Source organism: Bufo bufo, chromosome 11 (genome assembly GCF_905171765.1).
Source record: "Bufo bufo chromosome 11, aBufBuf1.1, whole genome shotgun sequence".
NCBI classification, from domain to species: domain Eukaryota; kingdom Metazoa; phylum Chordata; class Amphibia; order Anura; family Bufonidae; genus Bufo; species Bufo bufo.
The window spans coordinates 61,741,771-61,749,310 of NC_053399.1; the positions used below are offsets into that span (position 1 = coordinate 61,741,771).

At 44.0% G+C, this 7,540-nt stretch overlaps 1 long non-coding RNA gene across 1 annotated transcript; it reads left to right on the plus strand.

Annotated features, from left to right (window-relative positions):
• The first annotated feature begins 359 nt into the window (after positions 1-359).
• Positions 360-1,124, plus strand: LOC120982386. The gene is made up of 3 exons (XR_005774888.1): positions 360-407; positions 519-895; positions 986-1,124. It is a non-coding gene; the product is annotated as an uncharacterized LOC120982386 (long non-coding RNA).
• Positions 1,125-7,540: the final 6,416 nt, after the last annotated feature.

The window sequence follows — 7,540 nt, forward strand, 5'->3', positions numbered from 1 at the left end:
CAAAAAAAGAAAAAAAAAACTGAAACTATCTGCGGTGGGCAAGCCCAGATCTATATTTTAAAAAATAAGTATTGAAAAAAATAAATTGTTGATATATGAGGAAATAGTGCTCTACAAGTTCCTTTAACGTTATCTGCATTTTGTCTGGTATTCTGTTGCGTACAGATGTCATCAAAGAAGACAACCATAGACTGGAGTGACCCACCCAGAAGGCGCCGCCGCCGTATTCAGTGGCCGGTAAGTATAAAATCAACATTTGGAGTTTTTACTGTTTTATTCGTTGCATTAATCAGTATGTGCTCTTATTATAGATTTCTTCATCATCGTCTGTGGAGGGCTCTCCATCACCTGCCGAATCGCCAGCGTCCAGGGGAGGTGGACCAAGCCCGGACCGGGGCTGTCAAGAAGTAAGTATATATATATATATATATATATATATATATATAGAGAGAGAGAGATCTTAATTTTTTTATTTTATTTAAGTACAGTCTTCTAAAAAATAAAAAAATAGTTTTTAGCAATCTGCACCTAGAGCCACCAGCGAGGATCCCCCAGTCGCCTCCAGAGTCCGCGGGAATGAGCGTGGCGGTCGTAGACATGTAAGTATTGAATTAAGTAGTTTTAATTAGCATTTTGTATTAGGATTTACATTAAATTTTGTATTTCCCTTTTTTTCAGGGTTCCGTAGGCTCCACCAGGGAAGATGAGGAGTTCGGGGTTCCGAGCATAGATAACCTGCTCCTCATCAGACTGGTGGAGGCGCGTCCAGCATTATGGGACCACTCCGACCGCCACCACGCCGATCATCGTCGTACCCAGCGGCTCTGGAGGGACATCTCTGCTTCAGTTTTTGAGACCTGGGGGGATCTAGATGCGGCGGCTCAGGAGAAATATGGTAAGTAAAACAATATGTATTTTAATACTTTAAAATATTGTTCTTTTCCTTCATCATGCTGATTTTAGTTTTTATTGTTTTTTTCGATAGTCAAACTGGTTACAACGCATTGGCGATCTATCCGGGACCGCTTCAGGAGGGATTACAACAAGGAGGTTCAGGCCCCGAGTGGCTCCGGAGGAACCTCAGGGGCCACCTACATCCATACGGCAGCCCTGGGGTTCCTACGAAGGGCGATGGCACCGAAAAGGTAAATATTTATAACAACTGTTCAAAAAATAAATTGTAAAGGGGCTGTCTGAGACAGCGGAGCGTTTGGCTCCCCTGTTTTGGCCAGCCCCCCCCACAGTCAGATGGACAACTGTTCTCTCCGTCTGACTGTAAGGGGCTGTCTGAGACAGGGTAGCGTTTGGCTCCCCTGTTTTGGCCAGCCCCCCACAGTCAGATGGACAACTGTTCTCTCCGTCTGACTGTGAGGGGCTGTCTGAGACAGGGTAGCGTTTGGCTCCCCTGTTTTGGCCAGCCCCCCACAGTCAGATGGACAACTGTTCTCTCCGTCTGAATTTAAGGGGCTGTCTGAGACAGCGAGGCGTTTGGCTTCCCTGTTTTGGCAAGCCCCCCACAGTCAGATGGACAACTGTTCTCTCCGTCTGAATTTAATGGGCTGTCTGAGACAGCAGAGCGTTTAGCTTCCCTGTTTTGGCCAGCCCCCTATGGTATACGGTAGACATAGCATAGAACAGTGTTTCCCAACCAGTGTGCCTCCAGCTGTTGCAAAACTACAACTCCCAGCATGCCCGCACAGCCAAAGGCTGTCCGGGCATGCTGGGAGTTGTAGTTTTGCAACAGCTGGAGGCACACTGGTTGGGAAACACTGGCATAGAACATGGATGTTTTATTTAAAGAACAATTCCTAACTTTCATTTTTTTTTTTTCTACAGAAGTGCCAGCAGCACTCGGGAGCCTGACCAACCTCCTGAGGCAGAACCGGAACGGATCGCCAGCGCCAGCCCTCCTGTCCCTCATGCATCGGCTCAGGATAATCCGAGTCCCCTACCGGGTCCCTCCGCTCAACAGAGGCTCTTAGGTTTTCGTCAAAATTTGAGAGCCCTGGTGAGCAGGCAGAGATCCAGTAGGCCAAATCGAGCTGATTATGCAAACCTTGTAGAGGTCGTTTCCGACGCTCTAGAAGGTTTTGCCCAACATCAGATGGAGTTTGGTGCTGACTTGATTCGCCGCTGGGAGGGGGCGGAGTCGGCGTTTCAACGCAGCCCAAACTACCATTATGGGCTAAGCATGATCAGTTTGATGGACTCAATGACGCCCGAGCAGTTGCATGAGTACAAGATCATGCTAGAGAACGGGTCATGGGAAATCATGCACAACCCCCACCCCCACCCCCATCCCACACCTACCCCCCATCCCACACGAGTGGCCAGTACCGCCAACCTTTCCCTTCCCACCCCCCCGAGCATGTGTTTCCTTCTGCTTCTTTTTCTTCTCCTGCCCTGTATTTTCCTCCTACTTCTTTTCAAACTCCCTCCACCTCTACACATGCTCGGGCCTCCTCCTCCTCAGACCCTTCCTTTCTCCACACCCCGCAATTACGCCCTGCATCCTTTCCTGTGGCCCGTAGTTTTACCTCAGTGGATCGCCAGGACAGGGGGGCTACCATTGCCAGCCCCAGACCATCAACCCCACGACAGTCCACCTCCCCTCACCGTTATGAACAATTGTAAATATAATTTTTGTTTATATTTATTTTATTTATTTTCTGTATAAAAAATAAAAAAATGTTTATACTTTACTGCACTGTGTCTGTGTTTTATTGTCCTGTACAGGGAACCTTGGCACTATAGCTGTGTTGAAATTAAAACTACCCTAGTCTCACTACTGTGCGTTTATTATAACACCCTTGGTAGTTTTTATATCAAAACAGCATTAGTGCCAATGTCGTAAGATCCATTAAAACCTGACCATCAATAATGAGCTATCTTTTGGCTCTTTATTGATCGTAGACCCTATGATTGGCACATGAACAAGCAAATGCTTGTTCATTGTTCAATCTTGTGCCCTTTCATATGAGCCCTTGTGGGAGTCACGGTCCATCAGCATCATCAGGAATTCATTAATAAATTGTGATTTTAACGTTTAATGATTTCCCGATGACGCTAATATAACCAGTGTGATTACCACAAGGGACACGCAAGGGACATACAGTTTTTTAAAGGGGTATTCACATAGACAATGGGGGGATTTCACTTGAATATGTCCCCATTGTCTGATAGGTGTGGGTAAACATTGGTAGGACCCGCACCTATATCGAGAACGGAGCGGGGAGCACTGTTGCTGTAGGACACATTTCCATGGTATGTCCACCACCAAGCGCTAATCCCCGCCTCTCACATAGAAGTGAATGGAGGGCGGCAGCACAGTGCGACCTCATCTACTTTCTTGGCTTCGTTCTCAATATATGTGAGGGTACCAGCCGTGGGACCCGCACCTATAAGACAATGTAGGTATATCTTAAAGTGGTATGCCCCCATTGTATGAGATGAGAAAACCCCTTTAAGGCCCTCTTGCACAACGACTGTATGCCCCAAGAGACATACGGTCCGTGAGCGGGCCATATGTCCCGTAGTGGCATTGATCGTGCGCACGAGAGCACACAGCATCATAGTGTACAATCATCCTGTGCAAGTTGAGCTGCCCGCAGGGATATAGTCTTGCACTAATAGATCATATGAGTGCGGGACAATAGCCCAGTTTGCGGCACAACATGGTCAGCATCATGATGCTCTGCACTCCTGTACGCACGATCAATGACGATCAGGGACATATGGCCCTCTAACGAACACTATACATCTTTAAGTGCATGTAGTCATGTACAAGAGTCCAAAAGGTGTGGTCCATTATCAAAGCTGGACCAGCTTTGGAACTTCAACAAGATAGCCCTGGAGAAATGTAGGAGCATTAAAACCCTATAGATCTGAATACATGAAGATGGAACCTAAAGATACTTTTCCTTCCAAAACGGATGACAAAACGGAAACCAACGTGACAAACGGATCCGTAAAACAGACGGATCCGTACAAACGGATCCGTCTGAATGGCTTCCGTTTGGCTCCGTTTAGTCAGTTTATTGACGGATCCGTTTGAAATGCCCTTCAAACGGATCCGTCAAACGCTAGTGTGAAAGTAGCCTAAGGCTACTTTCACACTAGCGTTCGGGTGTCCGCTTGTGAGCTCCGTTTGAAGGGTCTCACAAGCGGCCCCGAACGCATCCGTACTGCCCTAATGCATTCTGAGTGGACGCGGATCCGCTCAGAATGCATCAGTCTGGCAGCGTTCAGCCTCCGCTCCGCTCAGTGAGCGGACACCTGAACGCTGCTTGCAGCGTTCGGCTGTCCGCCTGGCCGTGCGGAGGCAAACGGATCCGTCCAGACTTACAATGTAAGTCAATGGGGACGGATCAGTTTGAAGATGACACAATATGGCTCAATCTTCAAACGGATCCGTCCCCCATTGACTTTCAATGTAAAGTCTGGACGGATCCGTTCAGGCTACTTTCACACTTAGAATTTTTTTTAAACTATAATGCAGACGGATCCGTTCTGAACGGATCCAAACGCCTGCATTATAGGAGCGGATCCGTCTGTGCAGACATCAGACAAACCCGCTCTGAACGGTAGTGTGAAAGTAGCCTAAGAAAGGCTATTAGCCTCACCATCTGGGAAAATGTTCTCAAAAATAAAAATGCAGAAATGTGATTGTTTTTTAAAATCATCCCAAACTCTAATTATGAGAGTTACATAACTTATTGGAATAAAATGGTAAGGACCAAGAAAAAACCAATGTGGATAAATACACATGTAAAAGGAGCAATAAAACAGAAAGGTAGCGAGGAGGCAAAGGAAAAAATAAAATATGCAAAACACTAATAAAAGCAGCCAAGTTGGAGCCAGAGAGACCTATTGCCAAAGAGAGTAAAACTAACCCTAAATTGTTCTTCAATTATATAAACAATAAAAAAAAATGTAAACCTGAAAGTGTTGTCCCTTTAAGAAATAATGAGAGAGGAGCCGTGGAAATCAATTAGGAGAAAGCAAATCTATTAAATGTTTTTTTTCTCCACTGTTTTCACTGGGGAAAATGAACTGTCAGATGAAAGGCAGAGTGTATAAGTAAATTAGGCTACTTTCACACTAGCATTTTAGTTGGATCCGGCAGGATTCAGCAAAAACACTTCCGTTACTGATAATACAACCATCTGCATCCGTTATGAATTGATCCGGTTGTATTATCTTTAACATAGCCAAGATGGATCCGTCATGAACTCCATCGAAAGTAAATGAGGGACGGATCCATTTTCTATTGTTTATAGTAAGGACGTGCCTATAGCTCAATGAAAAGGGTGCATTTTAATGAAATAAAGAAGAATTTTATACTCAAGAGCTCTATTGTGTCAGAGCTCCGTACAGTATTAGAATGTATTGGCTCCGATGAGCTGAGTTATTGCTTCGTGAAGTCTCAGGAGACTTCGGGAAATAACTTAATAAATTAATTTTTACTGTATAAAACCATTTTCTTTGGAACCGAACCCGAGTTCGGGAAATGTTTTTCTTTTTAGTACAAATTAATTTATGAAGTTATTAGCGGAAGTCTCGCGAGACATCACGAAGCAATAACTTCAACTCATCGGAGCCAATACATTCTAATACTGTACGGAACTCCTGCTCTGTACAGTATTGGAACAAAGTTTTATGCAAATTGACTTCGGATGTTTCATCCGAATTCGATTCACTCATCCATAATCACCATCAAGAAAACACTAGTGCATCCTAATGACTCATTTATTGCATGTAAAAAACTGTCATGGTTGGTACTGGTGGATTAAAATCTGCAAGAGGAGTTGGTACAACATTAAACAACTTGCTAGAAATGAGCTTTCTGATAAGTGCCTGACTGACAACAAACTAGCTGTTACATAAGGGACCCAAATACTTCTCTTGCACAGATGCCAATTGCAGTCTAGGATAGCGGACCCTTAGGACAATTTCCTCTGGTGGGCCAAAGGAACATCAGTCTAATCAATGCTGGAACATAGAAGACATTGACCTTCAGTAATGGTTCCAGCATCTCCCCTGCCCTCCTTGGAAAAACAGTTATTGTGAATATTATGTACTAAATAGAGCCCAACATGTAAAATAAAATGTGGACTAATCTTACAGACTGCAAAACCTGCTGGGAATGTGGCAAATAAACTCTAACACTGTGACTTCAATCTGCAAAGCTGCATATAATTTCTTCGATTTTTCACAAGTAAAAGTATATTTACTGTGTGAATTTCACAGTTAACTGTGTGATCCAGATACAAAGGTATTTATATTTATAATTAGCTAAAAGGGCTTAATTTTTAGATGGAAAACAGAGGACATGGAAAAAAACAATACTACAGTAGTATAATATAATTTATTTACATAGAGGGCAGAAGAAGAATACAATAGTTTTTCATAGCAATCACGCCTTCTACCAAACAGATAAGTATAGGTCCTGTTTTAGGTGAATTAATTCTCTATGCAGCTGGATTCTTCATAGAAACAAAGATTTCTGGTTCTATGTGAGGAGAAACTTCCATCCAAGAATCCAGCTGCATGTAGAATTATTGCGCCTAAAACAGAACCTATAATTACCTGAATCACTCCAGGATAGACCGGGCTTCTCTCCGTTAGGATCACGTTCCTGTGGCAGCATACCCAGCAACTGGACCACACACTTCATTACAAGTCTACAATAGGGCCATGCCTATATTAGCACAACCTGATAAGGTGAGCCTCTCTTATCCTTTTATACCACATTTATTGGAACATACTACCCTACTGTGTGCTCTCTTTCACCATTACAGCTAGGTGACGCCTGTATACACCAATCTTCTTCCAAACAGAGGAATTGTCCATTTTTTCTACAAGTTTTAGAGATTGCAGCAATAATGGCAAAGTAGAAAAAGGCACTTGGGTAAAATTGTCAAGTAAAGGAACCCCAATATTTCTCACCTGCTATTGTTGTGCAACCCTACGCAAAACCCAAGTGTATGCAAAAGTGATACTCGTCGGTGAAGCCAATGTCTTCAGTATCCTCCACGAATGGTAGACAACCAACTGGAGGAGCAGAGAACCATATGGGATATGGCAAGGAAGATTAGACCAGAGAAGTCTGACCTGAAATAGATATCTTTTCAGTGCAGGAGCTTGAGGATAAGAATCTGGTTATTTAAGAAGATTAAAAAAAAACTAAAAAAACTCTATTGGACAATGCGCTTTGAAGCAGAGTGGTGAATGAAGTGCTCCCTCATCTTCTGCCTCCTGTTGTGCTGTATCCTGACTGAGTACAGTGTCAAGACATAGTGCACTCGACCTGAGAAGGGCAAACCCCAGCCAAAATAGGAACCTTGGGCCTAGCCTACCTACTCTGTCTCCATATCCCTCATATCCACCTCTTCTCCAACATGTTTAACTCAAACACTAGGCTTATCAGGGAGCAGCATAACTGGTAGACAGAATGGCGAGCTGTAGAAGGTAGTGGCCACACGTCTGTGATGGGGTGGACAATTTGACAAACCTTATTTGAATAAGGGACAGCATCAGC